This window comes from Leptosomus discolor, chromosome 2 (assembly GCF_034619465.1).
Source record: "Leptosomus discolor isolate bLepDis1 chromosome 2, bLepDis1.hap2, whole genome shotgun sequence".
NCBI classification, from domain to species: Eukaryota; Metazoa; Chordata; class Aves; order Leptosomiformes; family Leptosomidae; genus Leptosomus; species Leptosomus discolor.
In genome coordinates, this window is record NC_141392.1 from 53,583,717 (window position 1) to 53,605,773 (window position 22,057).

A 22,057-nucleotide genomic window follows, 5' to 3' on the forward strand; every position below is an offset into this window, starting at 1 on the left:
CACAAGAAATAGTATTCTTTCTTTAAACTTCCAGTTGAAAACCTCGTTTGTCTGCACCCAGTTTCTAAAGACTTCATTTCCCTGCCTTGTGTGTAGATTTCTGTTTGGTTGGAGAGAGGTGGTAGGTGTTTAGGAGCAAGCCAACAGATTCTCTAAATCTGTTGGCACTTAACCCAGGCTCGGTGGAGAGTAAGTAGATGTGACTGTTGCAAGTTTGGACATCTAGCATCTTAGAAGGTTCTTACCTTTTCTCACTCTAAAAATAAGAGAACATGAAAGAAAGGTGTAAGCCATCATTTTCATGTTAGGTATGTAAGACAAAGCATAAGATTACCTTAATATGAGGCATTGTTGCCAGCTCTTCCTATAATAAGCACTCTCAAGTTTGCCCCACCCTTATGCTATAGCCTTCATCATCCTTGATCCTGAGGTCAGGCCCTTTATTTCCTTCATAGGTTTGATTATAGGATCAGGATCAGCCAAGTGAGTTCCAGAAGATGGTAGGGATTGGCTCCGTGACTCAGAGAAGCCAAGCAAAGTAGTTTCATCCGCTCAACAGGCAATTATACAAATTGCTGGGCAGAATCTATGTAGACAGTCCCTGGTTTTCACAACTGCCTCTTAGTGGAAATGTCTTCTGTGGGACAGGTGAAGTTTGCTGTGCTGCTTATTCTCACCACAGTGGAGTATACTCTGGCTGACTGAGATCTACCTCCTGCAAAGGTATTAATTACACAGGGTGTTGCAGTGCTTTTGTCTCTGACTGTGTGCTGGGACTGGGCTCCTATGACAGAAGTGGGACTTTTTATTTTAATTGCCTGTTTTGAGTGAGGAGAATGAATTTCTGCGGCTTGGGCTTCTTTACACCCGCCTCAGCTGAGACTCCTCTGGTCATTTGGTCATTCAGGGAAGAATCTGCTGTTTCCGTAATGCTTTAGTGCATACAGTTGCTCACAGTCCCAGAGCTGTCCTCTTCTACCCGACCTGACAATCGCCATCATTCTCATGATCTGCTATTTAAGGTAATCAAGCAAGTCGTAATCATACAATTTGGCTTAGTACCATTGGCCTGCAAGCCAGAAGATCTTTGAGGATTCAGTGGGTGAACAACTGGAGAGGCTATTTTCTACTGGCTTAAATCCAAAATGAATGAAACTTCATTCTGGTTACTCATAAATGGAAAATGAGCATCCATGTCTGGTCCAGTATTGTTCTGTACGTGACTGTCACTGAGGGCAACAGAAGAGTGAAGTGTAAATTGATTCCAGAGGCAGTGTAATTTGGGTCTTTCCCCTTGTCTGAAGCAAAGCCTGTATCAAATGCCAAGGCAGGTGCTGAGGTGTGCGGACCGTCTCCTGTGAGCCAGTAACTGTATGTGAAGTAAAACACATTTGTTCCTAAGGCTGTAGAAGGTGCAATTTGTTTGCTGTCACTTTCTATTAAATGTGAATTATTTAAGCACTTTCTGGTTCCAAATTGTAACAATCACAATAGTTTTTCACTGACAGGTATTTGTGTCTGGAAATCCTTTCTACATGGAGATATAAAGGGAAAAAAAATACAAATGTTTCCGAAATGCATTTGCAAGTAGATTTACTAATGCGTGAGCGTTCGCATTTAGCAGTGTGTAAAAATAAACAGCTGAGCTCTGCCCACAAAGCCGCATACGCAATTTGCACTGCACAGCTTTGAGAGCAAGATGTTTCCAAACAATGGAGACCTCAGAAGTAGTTTTTAGCACCTCCTGGGTTTGTGTTTCCAGCCTAGGCCCATCAAGAGATCTGATATTTTAATGCCTTTATGTCTATCCCTTTCCAAGCAAAGCCTCTCCTTGCTAACAAGGTACCTCTTTTGTTATTAAAAAAGCCTGTAAAGGGCCTTGAGGCTTGAAGGAGCATAGTAAACAGTTCTGTTTTGTAAAGTTTTTTTGGTAGTAGTAACATTTGATCTTTTAGAACATCTCGAACATGGATTATAAAAGAAGCCTCTAGAAAAGCTCATGTGAATTTGGGCATTTGATGTTCTTTTATCATATTCCGTCTTTAATGTGAGAAGGTTTTTTTTGATAGGAAAATCTACCCTAACAGCAGGTCGGATGTCTCAATGTCAGCATAATTGCCCACCTACCTGGTTACAACCGTGATGCTGTGGTGGGCGGGTGCCATGCATGTTTTGTGGGAATTCTTGGTGCTATGACCCAGATACTGGGATATAAATACCTTCAAGTCAATAAAGTTTTCATCCTGCCCAATTGGACTCCCTTGGTTGGTTGTAGACCTATGAATTAGCAAGATAGAAAGGATCGTGCCCTGTTGCATGGAAGCTTGTCTCGAAGTCTCATGAGTGGATGTATTAGTGAATACTTCAATATGTCATTATAATCTTGGAAATGTCATCCCATTAATGGCTTGAATCGCTGTCCCAGGACTTCCAGCAGTCATTCAGTGTTGAATTCATACAAAACCACCATTTTTTGAGACAGAAGTGAAAGCTGTCAGATGATGGTTATATTCAGGGTACTTTTTCATGGGTAAAAAACCCACACCACAATATATCTGTAATAAATTACCATGTTTATATTTCAGCTATTATTAATAAACTACACTGGTCTGAAAATAAACAAAATATTGAAACATTAGTTTTCTGACATCTTCAACTATCTCAAAATGAAAACCATAAACTTAATGGTTAGAGATGACATCCTCTGATCTCTTGTGATAATGTAGACCAAAGACTGTAAGAAGTTCCAGAGAAATCCACAGATCATGAGGCTATTTCTGAAGTTGTGAAAATATGTTAGTCAGCTGCGCTGGTGTGGAAGGGTTTGCGCTTCTTAGCTGAAATAAAAGTTCTCCAAAAATTCCAGTTATGATTAAAACTGCCATCAGTGCCTCTCAAAGGAGTAAGCTTTCAACTGACAGAGGTTTGGTTTTGTCTGGAGAGAAAATAATGAGTCTGTTTACAGAGGAGCTGCTTCCAATGAGATCTAACCGATAGTAAATTAGCTTAGTGTGGATCAGGCTTTCCCAACTCAAAAGCGTTTATAAAAGAACATTTCTGAAGCAAAACGACAGTACAGAAACCATGTGTACCAGTTTATTTAACTTGGAGAAGGGGTACTGCACCTGAAACTCTGAAGAAGCAGTTAAAACTCTGTAACAGAGTGTGAGTTGGTGCAAAAATTCTTTGCGACTAACCACATTCTCTTCACTTTTCGCTTTTACTCCCAGCTGTTGTTCAGGCGGAGGAATAGAGCGGGATTGTTAAAGGAGCTAAGCAAGGGACAGTGGTGGTCTTCTAAATAGAAAATACCCAGAATGCTTTTGTGCCCTACGCACATGCAGGATACCATCGTCTGGGATACGATACTGCCTCTTCAACTCTGGGCTTGCCTGTATGGGGAGGAGGCTGATTTCAGCTCTGTGGGTCTCTCCTGTTGTTTCATAGAGGCTTCATCCTCTGTGATCCAGCTGAGAGGATGAGTCAGTCTCCAGTCTGAAGGGAAGACATCCCATCATGTGGTGTTGCATCCTCAGTTAAGGGTGGCAGCTAGGCTAGGCGGCGCTTTCGGACAGAATTCTTCCGTGAGTTACCTGAGTTTTATGACAGAGTAGTCACAGGGAACCTGATGGAGTTTTGATTTGGAGTGGAAAGAGGGAAGAGCTGGGCCCTCTGACTCCACGTTTGTGAGGAGCTGTGTGAATGGTGGAGTTTTACATGGCAGCATCAAGCAGACCTCTCTGAGCTTATGGCAAGTTTGGCTTGGACGCTGCAGTGCTCAGGAGGACCGTTGTACCTCCTGGGCTTAGTAGCACAAAATTGGTTTTTGGTAGAGCTGGAGTTCCACATTAAACAAATAACAATGATATAACAGCTGTATTGGATTTCATTCTCTTTGGCACCAATGAGTTATTTGTATAGCTACACTTCAGCTATCTAAAAATAGATAATTTTTATCTATTAATGTTTTTATTTGTTCCGTATGTTTGGGGATATTCGTACTAGGCAGCCCTCCCATACTGTGTGAGCTTTCTGTTTTCAGTAATCCCAAGCTACATCATTTGTTCTAGAAATAAAGATGCTATTTGAGAGCTATTGTATTTTAAAAGTAAAATGTTACCTAGCACTGACTCAGTTGATTGATTCAGAAGACTTAGAAACATTCAGTCAGACACTGGTGCTTTTCGTTTCATTTTTCCCTTACAAAACTGAATTGGCAGTGTGATAAATGCCGCTTCAGTGTTTTATTTGAGGGGGAAAGGAGCTGAAGGTCAAGTGATAGAACTACATCAGATGATTGAACCTGGGAGTGCCGTGGAGGGCTGCAAGGGGAAGCAAGGCTCAAAATATCATATACACACTGCTGCCTGCTGTTCAACCCTGTAGCTTATTTCTGGCTTTTGGCAGCATCATGACAGGGGTGAGGGAGAGTTGGGACTCTCCCTTGGAATGCAATTAGAGCTGGTTGGTCCCCCAGTGAACTATCAACCATATGGGCCTCAAGACTTCTAGCTTTTATCCCACCTTACTGACAGGAAGGCATAGTGGCGCGCAGTCATTAGGACTGGTCGGGAAGCAGTGCATTCATTAGTCATAAAGGAACATCTGGTTGGATTGTGCACGTACGTGCTAATCCAAAAGAGTACACTGCCGAGGAAATCAAGCCCGTTCATGACATGCATGTATTGAGTACATTGAAGTTTTTTGGATTACAGTAGGTTTCAGTTTTAATCTCCTCAAACAGTGATAAGCATCTGACTTCAAAGCAGTGTCGCATTTTGTGCTTCAAAAACATACTGGTGATCTGCATGGAGCTATGTAAAACTTTTTTGTTTCTAATGAACCACTTTATGAATCACTTAGAGTTGCTGCCCTGTTGTTTGTTAGCTTTCACTTAATGGGACTGTAAGAGACCATGTGAGTGGGGAATGGAGTCTCTTTCATTTCTGGTCATTCTGCCATAGTTAGTACAATTCTGACAAAAGAAATGGCAAATTATGAGGCATGTATATGCTTCTCTAAAAAAGTCAATTAATTCATGCACAAAACTGCTTGCTTAGAAACAAAAGCTCACCAAGTGGAGGAAGGAACAGCTCTACCAGCTCTGCGAGGCCCTGCACAGGAGCGATCTTCTTTCAAGAGAGGGCTGTGATACCTATATATGCAAACCAATACATCATGTGTGCCAGAGACGCAAGACACAGCTTGTCCTGCAGCCAAAGCAGGAGTATCTGCTACTCAGAGGACTTGCAGTGGAACACTGAACTGTTTTTGTAGACAGGCTTGTTCAAAGTCATCTGAGGTCAATAGTGGCCTGAAGCTGCAGAGAAAGACCCGGAGCTATACACAGCCTGGGGCAGCTTGCACAAGTATAGCTGTACCAGAGGTCACTTTCTACCACTGCAAATCAATGTCATTCTTGCAAAAGGTTTTGGTTTTTTTTTTTTTTTAAGAGTTATCAGTCACAAAGGGGTAACAGCAGTCTGCCTGAGAATTAATTCCGTATCACATATGCTTTCAGTCATACAAGGGATACACTCAGACACAAGAACGATGAAAGTAATTTATCGGAGTTTAAACATGGACATTTTACTCTTACACCATGGGATTTTTATTGACTCCCCCAACTGTACTTGTGTTTCAGAGCTGTTACCAGCAATGCTGGTCACATCCAAAATTGGAAAGGTTATTTATACATAATACCTTTATATTTATGTTTCTATACTATATAGAATTATATAGAATTTCTATATATTAGATAGAAATATAATTCTTTTCTTGTCAGAGCTTACTCTTATATGGAGCAATTTGCCACATATATCAGAAGTTCTGACTTAAGGATTAAGTTTTGGTGACTGTCAGATGCAAGGACAACTGCTGTGTCTATTTCAAAGAATGGCTAGTACACTGTTGTCCCTTCATGACAAAACTGACAGTTGCATCATAAGCAGATAAATCAGAGGCAGTTTTGGCATGGCAATGAAAGACACAGGGCTGTCAATGTGATCCTGAAGAGAAAATTCTAGTAGAGAGAGAGTGTAACCAGCAGAGCAATATTACATCGAATGCTTAGATTTAGAAGTATGTGGGCAAAATGATGTGCAGTAACAGTGTATTTTTAAGCTATTTGTAATATTGGTCTTTTATAGTGATTTCCCTGTTTCTGGTCTTTCTTTCCAAGCAGGCTGATTCAACCAAGACTCTCTGCAAAGAGTTTCAACCAAAACTCTGCTGTCTCTCTCCTTCATATTAAATGCTTCTGCCTGCAATTACAGGTCAAATCTGGCATCCTGCACACTCCCTTTTTCCAAGGACAAAGCCTTTGCTCTCTCCAAGCCCTATATATAGTGATGGAGTTTTTGCGAATGATGCTGGGGAACTCCACTGAGCAATGCTAGTGAATCTCTCAGCATCTTGTTTGGAACAGGGAAGGGAATTCCCAAAGTGCTCAGTCATGTAGAGAAAGATCTTGATATGCATGGCGTTGTCCTGGTCCAGTTCTCCAAAAAGAGTGAATGTCAAAGACAAGACAGGATTAAAGAAGAACTTTCACTATCCGTGATAAAACAGATCGGGATTCAGAAATTCTACCCCTTTCACACCCTTGCAATACATACCCAGAACTGAACATCCAGGTCAGCTGCAGAGACGAAAATAAAACCTTGCTTCACTGATTGGGCTCTCAGCCCATCATTCCCTCCAGTCACAGCTGTGCAGGGAAGTTACTAGGGCTGTAGCTATCTCTTCTTCTTCATAAACACATGTGCTGGAGGTTTGGGAATGTCCCAGTTAAAGATATTGTGCAATACCAAAGAAGGAGGTCCGCAGAAGCAGTGAATAGGCAGGACTTCACTTGTAGCCATAAGATTTTCTTATGGCAGGCCAGTTTCTTGCCTGGAAGCAGCGGACTGAATCCTCGTGAGTTTATGGAACCTTAGACATTGTAAGCCATCATAAGATCTTAGACAAGTGGGTAAGGCTGAGGAAGGCCTCTGCCCATATGTTAGACTAAGAACTCAGTGTCACTTTGTTCCAAAACCTAAAAAATCTGTGACAAAAATCTACCTTACTCCACGTGGAGTCAACTGTGAATAGTGAATAGACGCTGACACAATGAATAGGTGCTGATGTTACTAGGCTCTACATTTTGAAGAAGATCCAAGGTCAACCATGCATTTTTAAGGCTTTCTTATCCTCCCCCGTCAGTTTTATTCGTATGGATGAGTAAATGCAACACAGCTATCATTTATACTAATACAGAGGGAGATTCAAATCCCTTTAAGACAACCACTACTGGATAGTGATCAAATCAAGACCAGCTCTGCAGATATATCCTGAGGTGTCTTTGTTTCCTCACGTTAGCAATGGTCAGTATGGAATATGCCCTGCTCCTTATGGTGCTATAATCTCCTTCTTTTCCCCAGTACTATTTGAGGCTAGGTTGCGTCCTATTAAGAAAACTAAAATAAATCAGTTGCAATGGTAAATGACTTATTTATGCCCTTAAAAAGTATTTTATTAATATGATGATGTTGAATTGCTGAGGTTTTGAATGACAAGATAAAGTAAGCAGTGATTTAATAGAATCACATGTTGCTAAGGTTTTTAGGTTTTGTCTTTTTAAAGGAAGTCCATGCTGTTCTGTGGACAACTTACGTAACAAGATCTGAAGCAATAAATGACAGTTATATCCGGAAAGAGAAGCAAACCCAAGTATTGCATTTGTCAGACTTTGCTTGTTGAGTGCATTTGTAATCTTGTGATTTTCAGACCTAGCATCTGGTTTTGAGTCCATTTCCAAAATGTCATACTGCCTTTTCCTTTGATTTCTTCCCTTGTTTAATGTCAGCGTGGTGGCGTTTGACATGTATCTTTAAAGAAACAAACTAGTACATAAAAACTTGTTGTCATGAGGCAGCTGCCATTAATGTCTAAAACTCTGCCACCTGAAACCTGTCAAGTAGATATTGTATTTTGTGTCGTAGTATCTCATAAGCACTGAGAATATGATATAATATTTTCTCTTCTGATCTACAAAATATTTCCCCTCTGGGCTTTGAATAATAAATCTTGCTTTTATCATAACTCTATAGGATTCCACAGTGTAAAAGAACCTGTTCTTCTGGATGGAATATTATAGTGCTCCCATTAGAAAACTCCTATTTCAAGAGGCCATAATTCATTAGCTGAATGCTTGTAAATGTCACCTAGTTATAACTCCTCTAGGCACAAGTAATACCGCGTGCTTTCTGGTACCACGTTACATTGCCTGATCAGAGAGAGACAGATTCTTTGCTGTTTTTGTTTGGGACTACAAGTGTGTAATTTAAGCTGTAAACTACCGTCAGTACAGATCTTTTTTTCTATGCACATCACTGGACAGGCTGCTCTAGAAATAGTATAAAGTATCAGTCCAAATAATGCAGGCAAAACACAAATTCATTTTGATGCGACTTTGCCTCTTTAATCATGGTTAAATAGTTCGCTATCTAGCTGTAAGTGTAAGGCTAAAATAAAAACCTTTACTGATAGCTCCTCAGTTTCGTTTGTGCTGAGTCATTGTGCAGTCTTGCAGTAAGAATTATTCTTGTAAATGGGAATGCTAATGCACCGTGTTTGAAAGCTTTGCTCAGGGCTCGGCACCAGCTGAATGATGTCAGTTAGGATTCAGAAATTCCCATGTGAGGAACCTGCTCTCAACGTTTTAGGTTGGTCCAGCAGTAACATAACTTCGTTTTTATCCTCACGTCACTCACGCAGGACTTACAGACTTGCAAACAGCTGCACTCTCGTGACAAATCTGAATTTTGCAGTGCAGAAAAATGTAATTGTGAGACATACCAACAAATCTGAATATCTGGGTCCTAAACATTGCTTCCGTTCCTTTTCCATTCATCAGTATAGACAGGGTTTCATCCCTGGCAACCTTTGGGCAACTATATCAAATAAAAGATATGATGCAGTTAGTTCCAAAGATCACAAAACTTTTAGATTGTGGAACTGATTGTTTCGGATGTTGAAGAGATTTAGCTAAACAGCAAGATCCAGTGGCTAGGCTTGATATTCATGCATCCCACAAAATACTCAAAATTAGAACTAAAGGAACCTAATCAGATTGAGAAAAGCAGAGGTGAGAGAGTATTTGCTAAATTTTAATAATAAAGTGGTTTCTTAGTCAGAGGACTATTTAGAAAAAGATACTAACACCATTTCACTATAAAAAGTCCAATTTCCACTTAATTTCTAAATAATAATTAAATAATCCTTTAATCTTTCCAGACTTGCCAGGGGATAGAAAAAGCAAAGGACTGCAAGGAAAAACATTTATCTTATTCTTTTGTCTGCTCTTTCTTCTGTGAGCACTAGAATAAAATGGAAAAACAAAAGTAGAAAACTCCTGAGGCGGAGTCACAAAATCTTGTTTTAAGAACAGGGAGGTGTCTAAATGTACGCCAGCTCAGGCTCAGATGGAGGCAGATGTAAGTCTGTAAGTCTGACCTTTCAGGTGGAGCCTCCAAAAGGAATCAAGTTCTAGTGCCTGCCTGTAAAAAAGATAGCCTAAGGTAAATCGAGTAGTGGGGTGTCAGAATTTGAGGTGGGGGCATGGCTAGGAAAAAGACGGATAGAGGAGGTGGCCTCTGTGGTACAACATTCTCCTAACAGCATTGGCCCTTGGGTGTCGTACAATGACTTGTCTCAGGTGTGTTATTACAACATTTCTTGCCTCCCCTCCCATTGCCTGTGGTTTGCCTGGTGCTCAGACATCCCTCCCAGGCCCCTGGTCCTCACCTTGGGGTTGGGTGGCCAAGGGGGCTGCAGCAGGGGCTGGAGCAGGTCATCGCTCTGGTGTCGTTCCTGAGGCTGCACTGCCGAGACTGATGTGATTTAACGCTAGGAGCGAACAAAGACCACAGAAGTGTTTTAATTCTTGTTAAAAAAGTGCTCGAGTGAAATGCTGAGTTCATTTCGACTGCAATCAATCTTTGTGTGTGACTTGCTGCAAATATTTGACTTTATGGTAAGGCACGTTTGACATCATTGCATATATTTATTGTATTTTAGAGAAGAAATCGATATTGTAAGCTCTCAGTATCAATGAAAAAAAGGGGGCGGTATTGTTGGGCTGCAAAAGAAAAAAAATATTTCATGGAAAAATACCAGCAAAATATTTTTTACATTTTGTTAGTTGACATGCTGTCAGAAGGTGGACTACGACAACACTGATTCCGAATGGGAGACGTAGATCCAGTACCCTGTATTCTGGATTCTCTGGCCACAATGCAGATTTCATGATATTTTCCATATTCAAAAAAAATGGAGCTTAGCCGGAAGATCTTGTCTATGGAGGAGAATTGGTTCACAAAGTAAGCAACGGTAACTCCAGGGAACATGGTGCCATCCTGAATCAAAATGTTTGGGATTCAAGGTTTCATGTTCTACCATTTTAATGAAATATGGAAACAGGTAGTACACTTGGAGAGGGGCAGGGAAGAGTTGCTCTGTCTATTGTAAATAAATTTGCCTCAAAGAACAAGTTTTTCACCATCTGAAATATTCAGTTTCTCTTTTTTCTTTTTATTTGTTTGTTTCGAGCCTGTACACATGATAGCTTTTCTGCACACTGTAAAATTTAAAATTGTCCCTTAAAGTGAAAGCTGTGATGATCATTTTATTGAAAGATTTAACACTAAAATTGCAAGATGGGCCACCCTAAAATTACTGGCATGCATCTTTCTGGATTCATTCCAGAAAGTATTTGAGTGCTCCCACGAAAAATTACACGAAGGGTTACATGCATGCAGCTGCAAGCCCTAAGGGAAAGGGCATCCTTTGTAAAGAAACCTGTGGAGGGGGACAGCTTCTGGTAACTTGCCTATCTGACTTGTCAGTCAGTAACCGGCTTCTGCACAGTGGTCCAAATTAAGGCCCGCTGCTATGTAAAATACTTGTTTCCCTTTGTAAACCAGAGCTCTCAGCCGGGCTGGTAAACCAGCAGAGATGAGGATTTGGAGAGGAAGACGTGATGAGCAGCTGGGAGACAGCAATTTAGCAATATCTTAACCTGGATCAAGAGCAGCTGATGGTTTGTCATCCCACATCCCCGACCCCGCAGTCTGCAGCACCAGCTATTGCTCATCCCTGGCTTGTCATTCCATTCATTACCAGCAGATAAACACATTAGCTTGGCATTTCCACTCAAATTATCATCAGTGAAAAGGTAATATATTTAAATTATTATCAGTCTTCATTTTAGTAATTCATAGAGATGAATGGCAAGCTCCTTGCAGAATTATGTGTTTTGTGCAGGTTTGCAGAAGTATCACAATCCACATCTACATTTACTTAACATGTTTAAAGTTTTCTTTCCCACTTGCATTAGCTAGTGACTATTTTAATGCATTCTTAAATTCTGGAATAAAATTGCATGGGAACATATAGTAATATGAAAATATGTGTGGCAGTGTGGTCAAACTGTACGTATAGTTCAGCTAATGATTTGATAATAAAGTTGGTCAATGTATAGAATTTCTCCTCTATGGAACATTTCTACTTTGATTTTTCCTTTTGTCATGAGTTGAAAAGAAAAGTTACATTTTCAAAGTTTCCCATGAAATAAGAATTCAAGAAAATATTATTTGAAAGTTTCAAACAGCTCTTTTTGAATTATTTAATCTCATAAGGTAAGGACCTTTGTTTGGAATAGCTTCAACCTTTTTCATAACCTATTAAGTCTGAATGAAGCACACTGAATTTCATCAAAGCAGTAATTCTTTCAATTATTTTTTTCTAAAAGTCAATGCATTTTTGTGGAAAAATACTCCATTTCACAGCATATTTTCTTTAACACAAAATATGCTGCTCTAATTTCAGAATAATGCTTAATTTATGGTATAAAAATACAAACCTTTCTTCTGTAAAGTAGTACTGGACAGCATGGGAACGGCCTTGTGTTGGTGTAGACCAGCAGTTTTCAATTTGAATTATTAAATGTCCTGGAACCTGCAAGGGGACAGATATAATTTTGTGATGATTATGAATCTTTACCGCCGAAGCTAAAGGCATATTGTTTGTGCCGTCACCTAGTTGGTGCTTGTGACAAACTCAAAAGAAGAGAAGATAGTTATTATTTGGTGAATATTCTTGTAGTATTAACTGATTCAGACTTTCACTTGAGTTTATCTATTTTTAAATATGACAGTTCTTTATAATAATTTCACTTCAAATTCAGTTTGGAAGGAGGCTGAACCTGACTCATTTCAGTTAAACAACTAGTTTTGACTAAAAGGGAGAAGGCACTTTGTTGAAATCTTTTCCCAACATTTTTTCCAATGGTTTTAAAATGAAAAGTGCCAAGTATCACATTTAAAATAATACTTTTTTTTTTCAGAAATCTGAATTTCACTGCAAGTTAGAAATGGTTTAATAACCTGAAGCCAACTAAAATGTTTTCATTTAAAACAGGTATTTTTTTTTCCCAATGGCTTCATCTAATTTTGAAAATAAGAAATCCACCACTGAAATGAATCAGCTTTTGAAAGTTGGATGCCACAGGTTCTTGGCTGGAAACAGGCTGCTGGGGACGGAGGGAGCACGGGGGCAGTGCTGGCAGTGCATGTCCAGGGAGGTAGGGGAGTGGGCCAGAGAAAATACACAGTGAGAACGTACCAGGTATGGACACAGGAGAGCAAAACTGAAGTCTTCTGTGTGGGAATGTCTCTCGCTCAGCAAGCAGGAGAGCCAGACAGAGAGCTCCAGACATAAGAGAAGAGACAACTCAGGAGGGAATGGACCACAAAAGTGGTGAAGATGTCACTTGGCCTGACTCCACTACTGACTCACCACAGCGAGGACGCCTGCTCCATTGGTCAGCTGCGGCAGGTTTGTCAGATGAGGCTTTTAATGTTTCTCAAGCCTCCCATTCCCTATGATCTCCTCCCTTTACCGAAAGCCATGCATTATTTAGAAGCTAGGTGATGATACAACCTCTCTGGCAGTGTCCTTTATGTGTAATACCTTTTAAATTTATTTTTCTCGTGACTAGTTTACTCTCCATCTCGACCTCCATCTGACTATCTCCATCATTATGAGGACACAACAAAGGGTGCTTTCCACCAACCTATCCGCGGAGGGATACTGTCCGTCAGGCTAGGAAAGTCAGAGGGTCCAAATATGATGCAAGCCACATCACTCCATCACTCATTATGCTCATCTAAAGCACGATCTAACTTCATAAAGGACCTTTCCTATGAAAAGATCAAACTGTAGAACCCAAATGATGCATGAATAGGGAAGCATGAACAGGAGTTGAGAGAAGGACCCAGGGCTGAAAGCTCGGGGTCATCACGGTGGTGGTCATCACTGGAACAGAAAGAGCATAGGACTCTGTGGCAGAGCTTTGTCAGTTATGATCTTCTCTGCCGTTTCATTGCCATCTCAGCACCCTGGCCTCACAGGAGACATGGTTGCAATTGTCCTTCCAAAGTTTTTTCTTTAATTCACTCTTAATGAGCATTTAAAAAAAAAAAAACCCTGTGCCTAACAACTAAAATTATTCCTTTGTTACATCATTAATTCTTCTCTCTTGATAAAATGTTAATGTTGAAGCAGTATCAGTGAGAGCTCTTTTATGTTCATGGTTGGACTTGATGATCTTAAAGGTCTTTTCCAACCTAAATGATTCTATGATTTTATGATTGCAAAGCACAATGCTGGTGGTAGCTGTTTGGCATCAGTGCCTATCTTCCAGCCTTCACCTCAGTATTTAAAAAAAAAAATTAAGCACTGTGGTGGGTTGACCCTGGCTAGACACCAGGTGCCTACCAAAGCTGCTCTATCACTCCCCTTCTCAGCTGGTCAGGGGAGAGAAAATGCAATGAAAGGCTTGTGGGTATCTGCTCCATGGTGGACCTCCATGGGCTGCAAGGGCACAGCCTGCCTCACCACGGTCTTCACCATGGGCTGCAGGAGAATCTCTGCTCCAGCACCTGGAGCACCTCCTCCCCCTCCTTCTTCACTGACCTTGGTGTCTGTAGGGCTATTCCTCTCACAGAGTCTCACTCATCACTTCTTTGTCTCCAGTTGTGCAGGTTTTTTTACCCCTTCTTAAGTATGTCATCCCAGAGGCTCTCCCACCATCACTGATGGGCTCGGCCTTGGCCAGCAGCGGATCCATCTTGGAGCCGGCTGGCATTGGCTCTGTTGGACATAGGGGAAGCTCCTAGCAGCTTCTCACAGAAGCCACCCCTGTAGTCCCCTTGCTACCAAAACCTTGCCATGCAAACCCAATACAACTGCATAACATACCAAATTGATTTTAACAAAAATGTTGTCCTCCAGAGTTAGAGAGGATATAGTATATCCTCAAACTCTGGATCTTTGTATAGCAACTCTGAGACAGAGAAATTCCTATCTTCTGTATTCAATGTAATTGTTCTGGGAACGAATTCAGATCAATCGCATAGTTACAGCAAGACAATCCATGAACAGATCGTAAGACGCATGCCTGAACTGGAAAACCACTCTTTGCATGCTTTGCGGCTGTCTATATGTCAGTGCTTTAAATTTTAAATTTCTTTCTTGTGTCTTTGAAGAGCCTCTTATTTTAAGAAACAAAATTACTGCTTTTAAAATCACATGAACCAGCATATTTTCCAAACTATGGTGCTGCCAGACACACTGTGGTTCTGATGCCACTGTTTGCCAGATGATAAGTGAAACTGAGTTTGCTCCAGAGCCCAGTTTGGCAAAGCCAGAAATTAAAACTCAAATCCTACTCAGGTTACCAGGACACATGCACATTAACTGCAGCTTAAATTCAGTGCTCCGCTGAATCAGGATCTGTGGTGTGAAAGGCTACGCTGAACTTTTCACGGATATATGGAAGTTGGCCCAGACCTGCCTGCACTGTCGGATCAAACATGGTATAGCCAGCACATCCTGCTGTCCCCGTGTGACGGCCCTGTGCAGGTGCTGTAAGGTGCTTGGGTTCGGTGCTTCCAAAGCCCTTGGTCCGTGCAAGTACGTGTCCTCTCAATGTTGCAGGTGCAGGGTGGGTCTGACACAACCAGGTGCCCCCAACGTGTTGTGCATGGTCTGTACAGCATCTTCTTGCACCTTCAGTGGCCATTTGTCCAGCATGTGACCCAGAAATTCCCTGCTCAAAACCACAGGGCACAAGATGACCATGAAAAGGAGAAGTGGACAGTCTTGTGAGTCTTTGAGTCAGTGTTCATGGATTAAACACCTAACCCAGGCCAACTAGCATCTGTGGCCCAGCAGCAGGCTCTGTGTGTGTGTGTGTGTGTGTGTGTGTGTGCATTTCAACAGAAGCCATGCTGAGGATGTGAGAGAGGATTTGGCTGTGGGGCTCGTCTGTCCTTCCCCGGGAGGACACGTCTGACCAGCTGCTTGTACCTGTTTGTCACAATCCCTGCAGCAAACTAAGGCATTAAGAACTTTCTGACTGCGAGACTTGGATCTACAGGATCCCACTAAATGTACTGAAAATTTGTAGGGCTGTGTAGCCTGGAGGGAGGCCACAGCTGAAACAAAAACTCCACTGCAGTAAGCATCATACGTACGTAAATCCGTCATGACATCTTACTGTTTGAAGCAGACCAAAGCAAATTCTGCTAGCCTTTGCTCATTATTACAAGGATCATGTGAAAAAGCACTCTTTTAAGGCAAGGAACATCCCTAGACTTAATTTTGCTGGTTCTCTTAGCAGATCTTTAAACAGAACAATTTATTAGCTCCAGTTAGGAGGAAAAATAGAATTACCTGTTGTCAACACTGATTTTATTCTCCCCGTCAAGCTGGTGTGCCCTGTAACTAACAGGGTATTGGCAAGCAAATGTAATATTGATAAAGGTTCTTGCAACTATATTGGAGGATTTACTCTGTATGTGTTTGTGAAGACAATATAGGCATCATCAGAAATGTGAAAGTTAATAAAGAAATATTAGGAGACGAGGAGACTTGTCGGCAGTTGCTGTTTGTACAAACCTTCATAATGGGAACATTTCTGTCATTGTGCACCACACAGTGCCAGTTAAAGCAATCCCCATTAACGGCAATTATGTTTATTCTGTTAGCACTGAGATGTGAAGAGGGACCTCTCCTCCCCCGAGCCAGGCACTGCACCAACTGCAGGAGGCCTGCTCTGCTCTGGAGGGTTCCCAGCCGTAACACACAGCCTGCAAACAGAGACTGGTTTTTGTAACGGCGTAGTTTGAGGGGGGGGCTTAGGCATGTGCTCCACGCTTGCTCTTCCTTTTTTGTAAAACAACACCCAGATGGAGAAGGGAAACCTTGTCAGTGTTGAGAGGGGGCAGGGCCATGTCTCCCCCTTCCCTTTTCCTCCCTGGAAGCAAGCAGCTGGCAGCCCTGTTGGCACATTGGCCCAACAAACACATGGCTTAGGCTGCCTCCCGCCCGGCTGCGCACCACGGTGGGGTGGGTGGTGAACATGTAGAGGGGCTGGTGAAGGACCTGGGGAGGGAACACACCAGGCTTGGCCCGATGAGGTCCTGAATAAGCATCACCTTTCAACAGAAGCTGGGACCAGACGGTCTCCAGAGTCCCTTCCAGCCCAGGGGCTCTGGAGCGGATTCTCCAAATAGTTGGCAGAAGGTAGACACTCCAGAAAACCTGAAAGGAAACAAAACTTTATGGTGGAGGCATTGACAGAGGCTGGTACTCTGGCAGTGGAGTGGAGGCAGGAGGTGACGTGCAGATCCATAAGGAGCCAGGCTTTGTTAGATCTTGAAGTGGAGCAGCTTAAGAGGAGAAAATGAACATTCATTAAAGTAATCTCAAAGTAACAGCTGGTGCCAGACATGATGAAACCCACACTGCATAAGGTAGTGGAGCCAAAGGTACACACCACGGTTTTGGTGATAGGTGTTTAAAACCTAAAACTCAGGCGGTCTCACATGCAGAACGCCCTGGCTTCTGGGAAAGTGTTCTTCTCTTCTTTTCCCTAACATGCACATCTGTTTATCTTGATTTTTTGCATATTTCATTAATTCACATTACAAATTACAGTTATGGCTGTTAATCCAAGAAATGTAAGTGGAGCAAGGTGCTGTGGCTTGTTTGCTTTTTTTATCTTAAGTTAGACCTGTGGTAAATCTTCTGAATTTGGCCTTTTTATAGCTGTGAGATTCTTTCTTTAATGCATATTCTGAAAATGCACATGCAGCAAGTTTTTACTCTTGTCTATACAAAGATCTATTCCTGTGGACTTTGAGCAACATCAGCTTTTTCTTAGTGTCTGTCAGTCTTTTGAAGAAAATATACAGTTTTGCAGAATAGCATACTTACTTTCATTGCCTGATGCTTCTAATATCTTAATGATATTAGTTATTCAAATGGTGCATTAGGTTTATGCAAACTCTTCATGGTCATAAAATTTTCTGGAAACACCAGCAGTCCTCATGGATGATCAAGTGAGAAGAAACTAATACAGGGCAGCAGCAATAAAAGAGAGAGAAAATACAGAACCATGTGCTTCATCATCAAACACGTGTGCTATTCTGTAGTTTAAGCCACCCCAGCTGCAGCACCAGGAGAAATAAACATGACATTTAGGGAACTAGAAGTTTATTTTCAACATCAGGCCTTTGCACATATTACCACTCTACTTCTGCAGTTTGTCAAATTGGTTTTAATGCTGAACAAGTAAACATTTCCCTTTTCAGTACCGTGGCATTCGGGGTCATTCAGGTGTAAATCAGAGATCTGGAATGAAATGATCATTTTTAGCAGCTTGTTACGTGTTGGCATCAGCTCATTTTATAGCTAGGTGGTCATTACCTTACACATGTATATTCCAGGGTCTGAAACAGAACACTTCATTTCTAAAGAATGAAATAAACAAGGAGCTATTAATTTTAGCGGTGCACTACAACAGAAAGAACGTAGGTCTAAAATCTCGAAATTGGGGCTTTCCGAGAATCAAACTCAGAACCACGGCGCGGAGAACTCTGACTGGCAGACCCACAGGGTGTGCAGTTGATGGCTAGGAGCTGCACTGATGGAGAACGCCCAATAGCAGGAGATTCATATCCCCATTTACCCAGAGTTTCTTTGCTAGCTGAGTAGAGCTCCCACTTAGGCTGTGTACACAGCTCTGGAGTAATGCAGGCAGAAGCACTGGGATTTTTTCTTGCAGAGTTTTGCTGTTAGATCGTGAGGGGCAAATCTCTTGTGTCTGATCATCTGCCTGGATCATCTGAGCTGGAAGGCAGCCATGATAAAATCCTCTAAGCTTGATTTAGGGAGCTCCAGCATAAATCTTGCTCCTCTTTCACTGTTTGATTTATGCTGCAAAACACAGTTTTCTTAGATAACAGATGACATTTCTGATAACTTAAAAGTAGTCAGTATGTTTGGACAAATAAAGACTTTTTTGAATCAATTGCCAAACTTAAGAAAGAAAACAACCAAAAAAACTAGTCTGATTTTTATCTCTGATAAAACAAGCAGACTAACAAACAAAAGCATTTTGAATCAATTCAAATGTTCACTTTTTCACTTAGGTTAATTGCAAAACAAGAAATATGATTTTAAAGCCAACTAACATACTTCTTTCTGAAGGCATCAACATAATTTTTATACTTTTCCAACATGAAACAACTCATTAAAGTGTCAAAGCAAAATATTTCAGTGTTTTCGTATTTCTCTTCTCTTTGGTTTTGACTGGAGCACATTGCAAAATTCAAGTTAAAGTTGTATATTTCTGCCCCCTTTCTTACCAGACAAAATTTCATTTTTCAACTATGTTTGGCTAATGGGCTGAGAGAATAATAAATTTTTCAGCACTAGGTAAAAGTTCAAAGCATGATGTAGACACAATGAACACCATGTAGGTGTTCACTATCCAGCTCCAACAAAATGCATGCAGAGTCAGATGTTACCATATTCATCTTCTTTTCCACATTATCTCTTCTTGCCCCCTGGAATGCAAGTCACTGTACGCTGTTGACTGTAGGCAGTCAACAAACAGGAATGCAGGTCTCTTGCAACTCAGCAAAATACATAGGAAAATAGAAGCCTTTTACCCACCATCACATTTTCATTCAACTCAAGTAGGTAGGACAAAAAAGGATTTTCACATGACAAACTGAGCTGTATATAATTTTGTGTAACTTGTGATATAGGATGTAAAGGTTGTATCTGTGTGAAAGTAAGAGAAAAAGAGACAGATAAAATATTCAAGTGCAGGAATTGCAAAGCACACCTTTACTCTTTCAAGAATATTAGTAGAACTACAATAGGACCAAGGTTTCATTGCAGGCTGTCTTGTATTTAAAGACTCGTGATTTATTTTAACATGCTTTCCATCAAAATTCATAGTGAATGAGGCAGGATTCCCAGCTACTGCTGTAGGGGACAGTGGCAAAGGCCTGCTGTTTCCTCCTCAGTGCTTCAGAAACAGATGACTGAACGACAGCAATAACCTCTCATCATTGATTCTGGAAAGAGCCATTAGGGAAGATCTTCCTCATCAGACTTCGCTGGGCCTCTGCTGATTTATGCCAGATGGGAAGCAGGTCTCATTGTGTCATGTAAAGTCCTTACAATGATCAGACAACATTAAGCTGAAGAGGTTTGCGGCTGAATTCAGGAAAGTGATGGGATAGATGCTGTTTTGTCATTTTTGTTCTGATGTGTTCTGGTCTTTCACCACGTTGATAGCCTGGAGTGAGCCTGACTACAGGAGTGTGTAATTGTCACTGAGATAAAATGAAATGATGCAGATTACATGGAAAAAAAAAACAGAGCTGTAGGCATAAAAATGCCCCATTTGTTTAATGTGGATGCCTACTTACTAAAATTGGAGGATTCTTTTTCAGGAAAAAGACCCTTGGAATCTCCACCTCAGACAGGTCCTTGGTACAGGCAAGGGTTTCATTGATTTCTGTATAAACATTAAAATCAAGCATTTGAGTTTATACAGCCTAGTCCAGTTTGATTCTTCATCATATTAAATGCTAATTCAGATTTAACAAAAACCCTTCTACTTAAAGATCAACAAAAGATTGCTGGATTGAAATTTATGTGGAAATACAACTATTCTGAGGCTCAGTCACAAAAAGTAAAATGAAGTACAGCTCAGGAGAAAAAGTCAGAATGTCCATTTTTCATAATTTCTTAATACTTTGATCTTTTCATCCTGAATAGGTAACAGCATCTTCTTTATAAAATGGAATGTTTTTGAAAATGCTGATTCAAAAATTTAAACAAAAAAATATTTTGACATTTAAGAATGAAAATTTTTAATTTCAAGTCAGTTTGACATAGAATTGTGCTCGAGTAAGTGGCTGGAGTGCCTCAAGAACATTTTCCTTCAGATCCTTCATGCTTCCACTCTATTCCGTAAGCTGTTTTCTTCTCTGTGATATACCTCCCGCCACTCACTGAGCTTTCCCATAAATCCCATGATGCACCATGAAGTAAAGATCTTGGCCCATGGGACACCCTGAAAGGAAAATGACTTGAGAAATTTTTTTACAGAAACTGGATATTGTATTTAAAGTATACGTTGCCTAGAAATCCCAGGTCAGCTATAGAAACAGGAGTAGAGTAACAGCTCTGCTCTCAACTTACCGGTTGTGCCTTATGAGCCCCTAATTATGTGTGATGCTGCTTATAGTACAGAAAAAGTCCAGCTGATATACAGGTTTTATTTTTAGAAAAGGATTTCTTCTCTTTGGATCACATTTGGATCAATCTTTTACCCCAAGCGTGGACTTTGACGAAGCATTCTGTATCATTCTGCATAGGTAAAAGGCATCTAAAATCTGTAGGTGCCTGGCGCTCAGCGCTAGTGTGGCATGCGCCCCTCAAGGAAAGCAGTCAGCAGTTCATCGGGATGTTTCCTTGGGTCTGGTTTGCCAGCCTCTTGGCAGTCCCTGCCATTCAAGGTAACTAACGCAATGGGGATGGACATCTCAGGGGACAAAGCTTCATTTGAAAGCTTTCATCCCTGGTTGCACAACTGGGTGACTCAGATCGACTTCATGAAATCTTACCGTGCTCTAACCTAATTTAGCAGTTCCCGAACTCAGAGATGACTGAAACGGTATGCCAGAAAAATAGTAATTACTGCCTCACACCTTGTCACACCAGGGTGGTTAATGATCACAGAAATTAGGAACGAGCCCAGCACCTTTTCCATGGGTGGCAACAGAGATACACTAAACCTTTTATACAATACAGCAAATGACTCCCATCATCAAAACAATTCTGTTACTTTATCTTTTTTCTTTAACATAGGCCAATTTCTAAGTTGTGAAATACAGTGCAAGCTTGAAAAACTTTCTTTGAGAAATAATTTAAGCTACCTTTCCAATGCCAATCCCTTCTTGAGAAGAACAACACTCTGAGTGAAGACTGAGCAAGAAACCAAGCCCACCCCGTGCTCCAGTATTCATAATGCCACAGGTTCCTCTCTTTGTGCTTACCAAGGGGCTTCACAGCCACAGCACAGAGTTAAGGTTGAGACCAGCAGTCGACCAAGGAACGGCTCAGCTGTGGCCCTGAAATTCAAATGAGGGAACAAGTGCAGCAACCTGAGAAATGGTTAAAGGATAAAGGGGAAAAAAAAAAAAAAGAAAAAAAAAGGTCTGTTAAATGTAACCCAAGGTGTTTATTTTCGGTTTCATTAGTGCTGCTAAATATAGATTCTGGGGAACTGGAAATTGGCTCGTGGAGATCCAGAATATTTATGTCTTGTGTGCAAGAGTTGGAGCACCTCTTGTCTCACATCTGTGCCTAGCACAGGGACACAGCGTCCCCAGAAAGGAGACAGGAAAGGAAAGGAACATCCTTGTTTTTCCTGTCAGATGCAGGACACTTCTGCTCAGATATCAGCAAACAGTGCATGGAACAAATCTTAATGTGGAGTTCATATTAGGGAAAGTGTAGCTTGTTTTTCAGGTTCTTCCTTATAATGACCTTCTTGGTGCTGAAGGTAGTGTGCACCACTTAAGACAGCCATTTTCAGTGCAAAGCCTGACCTGGGTACATGCATAGGTACCGAGAGACCCAG